The sequence below is a fragment of the Macadamia integrifolia genome, unplaced genomic scaffold (genome assembly GCF_013358625.1).
Source record: "Macadamia integrifolia cultivar HAES 741 unplaced genomic scaffold, SCU_Mint_v3 scaffold2383, whole genome shotgun sequence".
NCBI lineage: Eukaryota > Viridiplantae > Streptophyta > Magnoliopsida > Proteales > Proteaceae > Macadamia > Macadamia integrifolia.
In genome coordinates this window covers 53,492-67,751 of record NW_024868676.1, presented here as the reverse complement: position 1 = coordinate 67,751, position 14,260 = coordinate 53,492, and the positions used below count along the sequence as shown (strand labels likewise).

General features: G+C 34.5%; 1 long non-coding RNA gene across 1 annotated transcript; it reads left to right on the top strand.

Annotated features, from left to right (window-relative positions):
* The first annotated feature begins 12,735 nt into the window (after positions 1-12,735).
* On the top strand, positions 12,736-13,673 carry LOC122066420. The gene is made up of 3 exons (XR_006136357.1): positions 12,736-13,307; positions 13,424-13,474; positions 13,579-13,673. It is a non-coding gene; the product is annotated as an uncharacterized LOC122066420 (long non-coding RNA).
* Positions 13,674-14,260: the final 587 nt, after the last annotated feature.

The following is a 14,260-nucleotide window of genomic DNA, read 5'->3' as shown; positions in this document are numbered from 1 at the left end:
ACGTATACTAACACATGGGAAAGTGAAACAAAACTATAAAAAGATACTTATACCCTTACCTATTGTCCTACCGTACGTAACATTATCCTATACCATTCTTTCTCCAAAAACAGTAAAAACAAAAGCACACAAAAGCTCAAATATAGGTTGATTTCAATTGAGGGGCCCACATTAAATTCTGGCCTTTTTTTTTTGCCCTTTTTTGGTAAGGGTCTAAAATTAGGGCTGAAGCTTTCATGATTATGCTTTTCAAGGCATTTGTGGTAAATCATAAATGAGTAAAAGACTACAGTCAACTGGAAAATCATGTTCCGATTGAACATGATGGAGTGTGGTCAGGGGGGTAAGTAATTAAGAGTAAAATCAGCATTCATTTTAGTGCCAGCATTTTTTTTTTTTTTTTTTTGTTCGGTAAAGCATTTTAGTGCCAGCTTGGGTGTCGTGAAAGTTAAACATCAGTTTTCCCTCTAAAGTTGAAATACTTATGAATAACCAATTATCATTCATTACCAAATCTCACTTCAAAATCATTGCACCTCCTCCCTCCACCTTCATCCTAATCTCTTTGCACTTTTTACCTCGTGGCTGTGGATGTGGGTGTGGGTGTGGCTGTTCGGTATAATAGCTTGGGAGGTATATAAGTGTATTATGACGGTATATCGCCATCATATCCATTGCAAATGTGAGCAGGTCTGGGTCTAAGGGTTCAAAGAATCTTAATTAGGATTGACAAAACCCCACATGTAGATCGACTAGGATTGCATTCTAGTCTTGATCATGTCCGTAGCATATGTGAGCAGGTCGGGTCTAGGGGCTCAAATAATCTTGATTAGAATTGCATTCTAGTATTGGCTCTTGATTGTAATCATATCCTTTCTTTTTCAGCTAATTTTTTGTATTTCATTTGGTTTTATGGGAATAGATGTGTTCCTTTGCCCACACTTTTTTCCATTCCTACTGATCGTGTTTCCTATACCCTCCAACGGGGAAGTGCATATGGGTATCCTCCAGAGAGCACACAACAGGCAAGAGATCATTTCACAGGACCTATGATAAGGCATAGGGAACATGAACAATTAGCATTCTTTCCCTGTCATTTTATATATAAATGGACTTCTGCTCATGCCCTCCTTTACACTACCAATCTTCATACTCCTAGTTGCATTATTCTCATGTCCTTGATGGAATACCAAGGCTTACTATTGGACGAAATGCCTATTCTTATCTGGTTTTTTTTTTTTTTTTTTTTTCAGAAAATGGATTATTCATTAGATCGTGCAGAGCACGTAGTAGAAATATTACAAAGATCTCTCAACCACGGAGAGGAAAGCGGTCAATTTGTCCTACACAAATAGATAGGGACTTCTCGACTAAAGAATCGGCAACATAGTTTGACTCTCTTGGAATAAAATGAAAAGTTACAATCGGAGAAACAAGAGGCATTGTTACGGATGTCCTTAATGAGGCTCTGGATCAAGAACGGGGCAATTCTCCAAGGATCACTAATGAATCCAATCAGGTCATGGCAATCCAATTCAGCTTAAATGAAATCATAAGCCCATTCTTATCTATGATAGCTATATTGATCTTTATTCCTGTACTAGTTGATAGTGATAGAAAATAAATGTGGAAATGATTCATGGAGATCGATGAGCATGCACGATAAACACTACAAAGATATATTTTAGGCATACACGAAACCATGACTGAATAATAACAACTCCTCAAAGCTCTTCTCGTATCCTCTTTGTATAACACGATCAATGTTGGTTTGGTCTACCCTCTTTCCCTTTTGCTTTTGGTCATTAGCCTTACTTAATGGGTCATTGAAAAACTATATATAGGGATGACTGTAGGGACCAACCCCATAAGAAAATTAGGGTTTTCTCTCCATTAAGGAAACAATACCTTAGGTCCGCACATAGTAATATATATATATAGCATACCATTAAGGTGTGCTTATAAAATCCAATATCTCCAAAGAAATCACTTACTATTATTGGATCCTTCTGCTTACTCCATCTATAGTCAATACCACTAAATCGGTTTTTGGAAACAAACCTTGGACTATGCTAGCCCATCTAATTGGAAATCTTACAATCTCCCACTTAGGTAGCATATGTCACATGTTTTAGATTTTTAAAAATTTTTATTGAAAATGACTCTCCAGTTTAGACAAACTGAATGTGGCCACAAACAAAAACAGTGTTGAATGGAGTGCACCTTAAATCAAATGTCTTGGTCCGAATGAAAATTACAAACACCCAATTGTATTGATCATTACATCTAAAGTGATATGGGACCAAACATTTAAAGTGCCCATAACCTCACCGACTTGGGTTGAATAGTATGAAAGTGTCGTATGGAAATAATATGCAATAGTGATCATCATGTCTATATTCAAAATGGTCCAGACTCGAAAACCAAATGAATCCTATGAGATAGATACTGAAGGTCTCATTAACTACAAGCATCTCTCAAATGCTCAAGCTTCAATCAAAGAAGCTCATTGGACTGGGTCCGAATGTCCCCGAAGCACTAGCACTTGACCTCAATCAATCGAGGCTTTACTAGTGACTAGATGTGTGTATATTAACTAGAACCTCAGATACCGAATGAGGTAAATACACTACATATACAGCCTCACTTTTATGTAGGAAGCAAATAAACAAATGTATATACATAAATAAATGGTCATAATAAAGATGCATGTATATTCTTGAGAACAATACTAATGCATCATAAATACAAAATGAAATTGAAGTCAGATGCTACTGGATATATGAGCAAAGCTCTTATTAATAAAATACATCAAAAGAACTAGCAAATCCCTTATCAGTGATATGCTCTTTGAAGACTTTTGGAATCAAGCCCTTAACTGGTGGATAAATAATTATTTTATCTATAGTAATGTAGTTCTACAGAAATTTATGATTCATAAACTTACTCTCACTAATCTTTAGATAAACCTATTTGATTCTTCCCCTTTTCATAAAGAACTTTAGTTTGAACAAAATTAGCAACCATTGGCTTAGGAGGCCCATTAATCCAATATTAAAATATATTATCATAATATCTTGAGAAATATTAAAGGATTAATTTAATTCTTCAAAATTTAAACCATTTAAAATTTTAATAGAAAATAGCTGGAAAGTCAAAGTTGGCAAATATAACCATAGATATTTACCCAAATATACAATATGTAAGAACATAAGGTATATTAACAACCTTACAATATAATTACACCTAACTGATTGGGCTATCAATCAGATTTATCCAATATTATTTTCAACAGGTGTAAGAAAACATAAACTGAGGAAAGATTCGATGTCATTGGGGTCATACCTGTGTTAGCATGATCGCCAACACGTAGTGAAATCTTTCACATGCAAGATTCGACATCATTGGGGTCATACTTGTGGTGGCATGATTATCCAACACATAGTGAAATCTTTCACATGCAAGCGAGACTCTTGAAACAATACTACTTTGAAGAGTCTGTCATCTGTAGTGGCAAGACAAGAACTTCTAAAATTATGAAGTCCAAAACGTCACCCTCACACTATCAAGTGAAACAGACCAAATGAAGACTCACCTGTGGTGACAAGAGCACATAGTTCGTCATATGATCTCCTTGACTGCAACCCATCCCGAATAGTCAATAGCAATTTCACAATCTCAGTAACTAGTTCACTAAGTGAATGCGTAATTACTGAAATTATAAAAATCTATAGACTTGGATTATTATCAAATGCCCATGGATTTAGATTTGGGTGTAAACAACAAGATCAGCTATTTCATTATTTAACTTAAAAAAAAATTTCAGCCTAAGCCCATAAAAGTAACACATTGTAAATCTTAATAGTTAATATGGCAACGCCATAATTTAGCAGTTATCAAAATGAGTATATTCTTAGTATTATAGTTTTGCACTTCTATCTATTACCATAAATAGATAAAAAAAAATTTAAATATGATAATTTTCAATAACGATGATATGCTAAATATGACAGTTCATAACATTTATTCATGATAGCAAAAAAAAAAAAAAAAAAAAAAAAAAAAAAAAAAAAAAAAAAAAAAATGAAATATGTTGCCTTATCCATAATACATTAGATATAAGAGGTTGCATGACAAGCATGGCTTTTACACCCAAATAACTTTAATATCTAATACAAACATTAGCCCATAAACTTTAAAGCCAATCACAATAAATCACTATAATTTTTTTATGTTAACAATTCATTAGGTAATTGTGCACATGAACCAAATAACTTACGTGGCCAAAACAACAATAACTCATTAATAAATTAAAATAATATGGCTTAGATATATTAGGTGTAAATAATTTAATAGGTTTTATACTAATAAACTACCAAAACTTTAATGGTTCCCTAGAAATGCATTATGCAGCTGATCATATATGGAAGCTTACACCTAGTTTAATTCCAACACATTTATTCGTTATAGGGTGTTCCAAATGTCATTAATTTTCTACCTATGTCATTCATAAATGACTTTTCAGTATCATGATAATGATAAACCAATATAGAAACATTCATAAATAAAAATACAATTTCAAAGTCATTCTAGAATAAAGATAGAAAACTACAAATGTTTCAGAATAATTCTGAATTTCATCCTCCCATTGGTCAAACCATATAAACAGTACAAAGTACATGTGACAAACCAATCAATTTTCATTTAATAAAATAAAGTAAATAAACCACATGCCTACGGTCTACAGACCGTTTCTATTTGGCTTTAAATAGGTAAGATAATAATCACATACTGTATTAATAATGTATGCCACTTTTACAATTGCATGTTATCACTACAGTGAGATGTAGGTGCATGTTGGTATCACATCCATTTACATATGATTTTCAGAACTATATTGCCATGATAACAACCAAAACTTAAAACCAATGGCAACTATCATAATCAGGTTTAAAAATAATAATAATAATTCCAATAATTAAATCAAAACCAGATGATTCCATACTGCACTTTTGTAAACAGTTTAAATCTTATCTATTAATATGGTTTCACAATTGGGTTTCATTAAAATTGTAAACGAAATAGTTAATTCACCCCCAATTTATAAGCCCAAGCTCAAAACAATTTAAAATCAACTTTAAAACTCATTACTTTGATTTTCAATAAAAGTCATTAAATACTATTATAATGTAAGCCCATTACACACTAGAATTTATTTATTTTAAATTTCAACCTTCTAATCCAAATCCAAGTCTAAGTCCAAGCCCAAGCCCAAGCCCATGCTTACCGTCATAATAAAATAAAATAAAAGGTGTCAAAAATATGGGTCACTGGGTCGGGTGGAAACCTGACCCGGCCAGTTCAGTTCGATTCTACACTACAAAAAAAGTGGGCAAAAACCGCACTTGGGCGGGGGCCTATGGCTGCAGTTGCCGAGGACCGCGGCTAAATAGGCTCTATTGCCGCAGATTTTAGAGAGTGTGACCATTTGTATATCATTAACCACAGTTTAACAAAATTGTGGCTATAAAGAAATCAATAGTCACGTTTGTTATAAACCATGGCCATATGTAGAACACTAAGAACCGTGGCTATTGATAAGGTCTATAGCCACGGTTATACAAGATGTGGCCATACATACCTACCAATTGCCGCGGTTATAAATGACCGTGGCCATATATATATCTATTACCGTGGCTATAGATACATATATGGCCACAGTTATTTATAACCGCGGCTAAAGACATGTTTATTATTTTATATTTATTTTATAGTTATCCAACATGCTATTATATCTCTTAATGTAATAATAATAATAATAATAATAATAATAATAATAATAATTAATTATTGAATTTTTCAAGGTTCTGTTCACAATTTCATGATTGACCAATGATAACCCTTGAAATAGAATCTTTTCACCTGAAACTCCAATTGACATGATATCAGTGTTATTTGATCCCCCTTTTAGATTAAGTGGTTTTGACCTAATATTTTTAAATGTTCGTTGTCCCATTACAATTATATGGTCCTATCATTGTCAGCCAATGAGGACCCTCGTATAAGTTGTAAGGTATAATTAAGTTTAAAATGGTCCAAAAAATTATTTTCTTAAAAATAAGGGTAAATCAGTCCTATCCAGTTAGTTCTAAGGTATAAGTTTAAAATGGTCCAATCCTCGATACTGATCCAATCCTTACCAATCCATACCGATCCACTAGTAAGTTGTAAGGTAAATCAATCCTATCTAAATTGAGACCGACCATTATGTATTACTATTGGTTGAGACCAATCCCCAAGTTTTAAAACATTATATTAGATCAACACTAACCAATTAAGAATTGAAGTTCCTTAACTATTAAACCCATTCATTCCCATACTAAAATTGATTCAACCCGACATAAATCAAACTGAACTAAGTTTTTGACACTAGAGTTTCTAAAATTGGGCAAGCCGATTGATGAATCAGTCGATTCAGATCAAAATCGATAGACAACAACCCCAATTTCCACCATATCTAACCATACTACTTGAATTGGAATCAGATCCGAATCAATTCCTTGAATTTGACAGTTTCATGAGCCGATCGCCAATTCCTGAACCAATAATCTAGTTGTCACCACAAAATACCCAAGATCCAGTTGGATCAGACTGATTCAAGTTGAAGTCCAAATCAACTCTAAATGATTCAATCCTAGATAAGACAGGTAAAAATTAGCATAGTATATGGTAACCAAAATAAGATAGGTAAAAATTATCGAAGTATCAGGTTAACCAATTATGTCTGCTAAAAAATTTATGTAATATTTGGTTACCAATTACAACGGCTAAAAATTTTCCATAATATTTGGTTACCATATATGACGTCTAAAAAGTTACCATAGTATATAGTCCACGACATACTTTTCTTTTTTTCGATGCATTCCTAAATATTGGTGAACCAAATATATCGCAGATGGTTAATCAAATAACCTCAAAAAAAAAAAAAAAAAAAATCAAATATTCTAATAGTGCAATGGGAATCAAATGACCTGGAATATATATCAATGGCCGTCCAAGGAGGAATCTTCAGAGAAAGTGTAATCTACGCTAAGAGAGACCGGCTATGATAAAGTGGAACAAGTGAGGCTCTAAGCAATGCTGATTGCGGATAATATAACAAGAAAGATCCAATAAGAACCAGTTTCCTTTCACCTACAGAAGATAGAGAGGACATACGATTCGTCATTTACCACGATATATAACTTTTGGATTGGAATGGTAAAAAATGTTTTCAATTTTTTACAATAAGAAAGAAGTGAAAGTTTATAATGAAAGCACATCATTTATTTACAATATTGTATGTACATGATATCGATACTATCCGAATCAAGTTTACATATGAGAACAATCTCATACATCCTTGATTTGTGGATTTGGAATCTATTAAATAAAAGAGAGAGAAAATGGATTCAAATCCACGAATCAAGGACATACGAGATTGTTCTCGTATGAGAACCTGATCCACTCTCGATATCGTAACAATTGCCATCAATAGAAGGATACGTTAGATTGATCCATATCAATATCGGGATGACAAAGATCGATACTTAATACCAATACGAATACTACTATCGATACCTAACTACTATCGATACCTAACTTAGGTGTGAATATAATAAATGAAAAAGAAGAGAAGACCAAGTGGCATTGTGGTAGTTAATAGGGGGTTGGAATGGGGACGTTTTGTACATTTATAGTCACTTAATGTATTACTATGCTTTGATTAGTAATGCTTTTATTTAAAATAAAAATAATAATAATAATGCTTTTAAAAGTTAATGGTTAAATTAAAGGAGGGATTGGGTCCCTGTATGTGTACATTCCCTCATCAACTTTTCATTTTCCCTCCAAACTGTTCCCGCTAATAAGAAGAAGAGGGCAGGTTCCCGGCTTCCCACAACCAAAACAATATTAGAGTTGTGTGCACGGGTTTCTCTCGCTTATACCCTGATCGAATACTCTCAATCTCTTCTATGAATACACCTAATTGCTAGCATTGCTCTTGATCTTCCGAATGCACCCTGCTGAGAACCTTTTCAAGGACTATGTTAGAGATGGAGGGAAGGTCACACACCTGCTCTTGAGTAGAGGAGTACAGGTATGATGATTCCTCTCTTTTATTCTCTTTTTGCTTCTTCATCTTCGGTTCCTGCAAATTTTTATTTATTTATCCTGCTTTTGCGCAGAGGGAGAAGAGAACTCCTCCGCACTCTACCCTTGTACTGAAGATAGGTATGATTTCTTCTCCCTTTTATTCTCTCTTTCTACTTCTTATTCTACTCTATTCCATCTTCTTGTCATCTTTTGTTCCTAGATTTTTTTCTTTTTTTTCCAGAAAACCTTGCTCTGTTTCACTTTCTGCTTCTCAATTAGCTCAACAGTAAGTACTTTGTTTGATTAGTTTTTTTATGGTAGGATTTAGTTTTTCGATGGTAAGTACTTTGTTTGAGTTGTTTGATTTAGTTAGGGTTTGCGAAGTTATCTTGTTTAGGATCTTGTAAGGATGGCAATTGGTGTGGGGACTAGGATCTTATGATGATTAAGCTTCATTATAGCCTATTTTTGGATCTCAATTAAGAATGCTATTGCCTTGTTGCTTCATTGTAGTTTATAACAGAAAATTTTTGTTGATACAAGTCTCTACAACTACTTTTTAATAAAGGGAAAATTTTCCTTTAAACCTGATAAGTAGCTGTTGACTAACACAAAAGCTGAGTGGGTGCAAAGAATAACTTCGTCTGGTTCTTCCAACTAGAAAGGGTAATTGTTTACAGAGTATGTATATTTTTAGAAAATGAAAAATCATGAAAAGTAAAGAAAACTACAACACTAGAAATGTTCATTTGCAAGGAGGAAAATTATATAGTTTCATTGTTGACTAGCAGCTTGAACTTGCTACCGAAACAAAGTGTGTGTTTTGTTGTGGATGTTGCATGCTTGAACCAATATTCTTTTTAGTTTTTAAGGAAGATAGGTAGTCCATGTTCATTAGGTGTTTTTGTATGCTAAAGAGTTTATAATCCATGTTTATTACGGTGGTTCTGTAACTTTATGTTAAGAGTTTGCTTCTATTTCATGTGTGACTGGTAATGAATTCATTTATAAGTGGTATGGCTCAATGTTGAGTTGGTGAGAGTTTGATGCATGCATATTCTTCCATTGGTTCATCCATTTACAATACACTGCCTATCATCTGATGCCTTGAAGAAGTGTAATTTCTCATTGCATAGGTGTAGTAGCATATACATCTCATTACAGGCTTGAATTTATTGTTCTAGTACTACTCTTCCAATAGGTGGAAATTATATTATATAAATCAAATGGATAGGAGTTGGATTGAGAAGGGATGGGTAACAGCATATCGTGCAACTGATCTATACTTAGCCGGCGTAAATACTTTCCTAGAGTTTGCATTTTCCAAAGTACCCACAGGAGGGAAGATTTCATGCCCATGTAAAAATTGTGTTAATCATTTTATGAGAACATGGGATGAAGTGGAGGAACATTTGATATGTGATGGAATGATGAAGAACTACACATTTTGGCATTTTCATGGAGAAGTTGAATCTATTGATACAACAATCGAAAACATTGTGGATGACGAAGAAGAATACACCGAAATTATTGTGGATGATGAAGACGAATGCATAGATATTATTAATATGTATGACATAATTCATGATGTGTTCCCTGAAAATGCATGTGAAGGAGCTGGTGCTACTGCCACAAGTGGACAAAGAGAAGGTATAGGAGATGAGGAAGGAAGTTTTTATAGATTGAAGACAGATGCAAAGGTAGAATTGTATCCAGGGTGCAAGGAATTCTCAAAATTGTCATTCACTATTGCACTTTATCACATAAAATGTCTAGGTAAGTGGAGTGACAAATCTTTTGAAATGTTGTTGGGTTTATTGAATAGAGCTCTACCGCAGGATAATACTTTGCCAAAGTCTTTGTATGAAACAAAGAAGGTAATTAAAGACTTAAGACTCAATTACAACAACATTGATGCATGCCCTAAGAATTGTATGTTATATTGGAAGGAGTCATCCAAACTTGAGTCATGTCTCAAATATGGCACATCAAGGTATAAATCCATACACACCAAGTCACCGGTCAAAACATTACGACACTTTCCTTTGATACCAAGGTTGCAAAGATTATATATGTCATCAGTGACATCATCTAAAATGACATGGCATAAAGATCAGCATACAAATGATGGGAAAATGCGTCATCCTACAGATGCAAAAGCTTGGAAGGATTTTGATAGACGACATCCAAATTTCAGTGAAGATCCTCGTAATGTTAGACTCGGGTTGGCAAGTCATGGCTTCAGTACAAATAATTCTCTAAGCAATTCGCAGAGCATATGGCCCGTTGTTGTGGTACCGTATAACTTGCCACCATGGTTGTGCATGAAACAAACATCATATATATTAACATTGCTAATTCCAGGTCCTAAACAGCCTGGAAATGATATAGATGTGTATTTACAACCTTTGATAGATGAGTTGAAGTTATTGTGGGATACTGGTGTTGACACATACGATTCATTTAAGAAAGAAACATTCAACTTACGTGTATGCCTTTTATGGACAATTAATGATTTTCCTGCATATGCCAACCTATCAGGATGGAGCACTAAAGGTGTATTTGCGTGTCCATGTTGCAACCGAGAGAATGTGTCAACTTGGCTGAAATATTGAAGATTAAGGATGTTTAACAAGAATCATAAATATTGAAGATATAAGAGATGGTTTAATGGTCAGGTAGAGCTTAGGGCACCTCAGCCTCCTTCAGGTACTGATGTGTTAGCACAATTTGAAAATGTTGTGTTTCCTGCATTTGGAAAGGGTTCAACTAAGGAGAAAAATGCAACCAAAAGGAAGAGAGTTGGAGGTCCACCACAACTACCACTTAATTGGAAGAAGAAAAGCATTTTTTTTTAAGTTGTCTTATTGGAAAGATAATCTACTACGCCACAATCTAGATGTAATGCATATAGAAAAGAATGTGTGCAAAAGCGTTTATCATACATTATTGGATATGAAAGACAAATCAAAGGATAACATCAAAGCCCGTCTAGATTTGGTGGAAATGAACATTAGGCCATCTTTACATCCACAAAGGATTGAGGGCAGCAACAAAATCATTCTACCTCCTGCAAGCTATACAATGTCTAAGAAAGAGAAAGAATTGTTTTGCAAAGCTTTGGAGGGGTTGAAGTTCCCTGAAAGTTATGCGGGAAATATATCACGATGTGTGAATGTGAATGAGAGGAATATTTCTGGATTGAAAAGCCATGATTGCCATGTTTTGATGCAACAACTCCTTCCTTTGGCACTGCGAGTACACCCAACCAAGAATGTTCAGTTAGTGTTGCTTTCATTGAGTTCGCTTTTTCGTGGGTTATGTTCTAAAGTTGGTACATCAGAAGATTTTAACAAACTTGAAGAACGTATTGCAGAAACACTATGCCATCTTGAGAGAATCTTCCCACTTGCATTCTTTGATATTATGGTTCATTTACTAATTCACTTACCACGAAAGGCAGTGTTAGGTGGACCCGTACAGTACAAATGGATGTATCCTTTCGAAAGGTTGGTTTGTAGTCTTCATTCAAAAACTTCTTATGTTTCTTTTTTTAATTCTAGATTTGATTTTGTGGATAAATTAAGTTAATCCTTGTATCAAAATAGGTTCAACAAGACTCTAAAGGACTATAAGCGTAATTAAAGTAACATAGAAGGGTCTATTTCGGAAGGATATCTTGATGATGAATGCCTCACATTTTGTTCTAGTCACTTCGAAGGTATTGAGACTAGGTGGACCTGCCCCATAAGGAATATTGGTAGTGGAGAACATCAAATGGACAAGCATTTGATATTCTCATGCATCGGTAGACCATTGAGGCATCCTAAGATGATAAGATTAAAGCCAAAAGAGATAAGCCAGGCACATCGATATGTGCTTCTCCATTACGATGCCATCGATACATATCGAGAGTAAGTGCCTAAATTAAAATTTTCTAATTCTTTGACTCAACTATTATTTTATTCAACATTTCTAATTCATTTGTCATAATATGATATCTTATAATGTAGACGTCACAAGGAAGAGCTTATAAGGAGTTTAGGCAATAGAAGTAGTCCCTACAGGGACAAGGTGCATGCAGAAAAATTCCCAGAGTGGTTCAGATTTCAAGTAAGTAGTAATATGTATTATTGTGCAATGTAATAGATAATTAGAAGCCATTCTTAGTTGCATAACAAATAAGCTTGAATTGTATAGGTGGACATGCAACGCCAAAGCAGAGAAGTGGTTTCAGACATTATTAAATGGTTGGCTAATGGACCCTTTTCGGATGCAAAAAAATACACAAGTTATATATATAATGGCATAAGGTATCACGTAAAGGATCGCGAAACCAAATGGGGAACGCAAAATAGTGGGGTGTTAGTAACGACAGAAATTGAACTCTGCTATGGTGTGTTGAAGGAAGTAGTTGAGTTAGAGTATTGCGGGGATCTTAGAACAATTTTATTTCGAGTTGATTGGGCAAATACACATAATGGGGTGCTTAAAGAAGACATCGGATTTACACGTGTGAACTTCAATCATTTGATGCATTCCGGTGAAAATATGCTTGATGACCCTTTTGTCTTTCCAAGACAAACAAAGCAAGTGTTTTATTTTCAGACCCTTTAAATGAGGGTTGGTGTCTTGTTGTAAAAGCTGACTTACGTGATACATTTGATATCAATGGTGATGTGGCACAGGAACATCGCCAACCTATACAAATGGGAGAAGGGGATGATGCTGATGCTGATCTTAACATGACAAGAACTGACTTGGATGGAATAGTAGTTGAGACTCCTATTTGAACGGAAGTTTCCTTTTTCTTGCCTACATTCTCTCTCCATAAGTTTATCGTGTCTTCTTATGGTTTGACTAGTCAACAATGGTTTTGATTGAAGTATAAGTCTTCCAGAAGGTTTTTCTTTTTTTTTTAAGTTTTCTGTTGTCCTTTATTATTTTCCTTACTGAACAAGTTAGTATCTTTTATTTTTATTTTATGTGTCTAGGTTGTAACCTATACTAGTTTAACAGAAACGTTCAACAGGAAAGCACGCAAGCAGAGATGAAAGCTCAACAAGAAGGCACTCAAGCGATGATAGCTATGCTTAACACTATGAAATCCGAAATGGACCGAGTAACACAAGCCTCGATTAAAGGAAACTCACAGAGTTCTGCACAATTGGGTAAGTTACAAATTTATTAAATGACTTTGATATGTTTATTTTAAAAATTTATTAAATGACTTTTGTAGGTTTATTTTATTACAAATATATACGACTAATTGGGATCATTCGACCAGGTGAAGATTAAGGCCATTGCATAAGCTTCCCTCATCATTTTTTGATATATGGTAAATTAATTTGGACTCTTTACCAATTCAATTTGATTACTTTTATTTTTTTCTATTTTCCCTTACTATGGGTTTGTAACATAGATGTATGTTCCAATTCACAGGTTGTGATGCAAGCCCTACGTACATGAGGAGAATTGCAATAGTTGGTCCTAGGATATATTTTCCATCTTTTATGACATTTGATATCTTTTGGTTTCTTTTTTTCCTTTTCTTAATTCAGTGAATTTTATAAAAATTCAAGTGTGTGGTGAGAACTGTCATACCCCGTTCACACAGAACCAGACCGGTGACAGGGTTAACTCCGGTTAACCCAAATCTGTCAGGATCATCTAATATAGTATCCAACGACAGCATACACACAACTAAGAAAATGTTCAACAGTTCAACGGAAGACTTAATTTACCTGTAAATATCCTCATTATACTTGATACCCAAATTGTAGTACATAGTTAAGTACATGTGGGTCCGCAGGCATGATATTTACACAAAAAGAATACAATTTATATATCAAGTACACAAAAGGGATCATAAAAAATAATCAAAGAGTAAAGCTCAGCTCGGTGTCAAAACTGTGGTCCCGCAGCATAGCCCTCGCACGAGTAATCCGTGCCATGCTCTAATTCCTCGGGGACCCACCAATCCTCTTCAGGGAATTCAACTGTGGGGCCCGACCCTTGCTCTTCAGGTTGATGATCTACAAAATCCTCTAAAAGGGGTGCACACGTGGGATGAACTCACTAGCTCAATAAGTGAAAAGAAGGACCACACAGCAGTCCACACAAC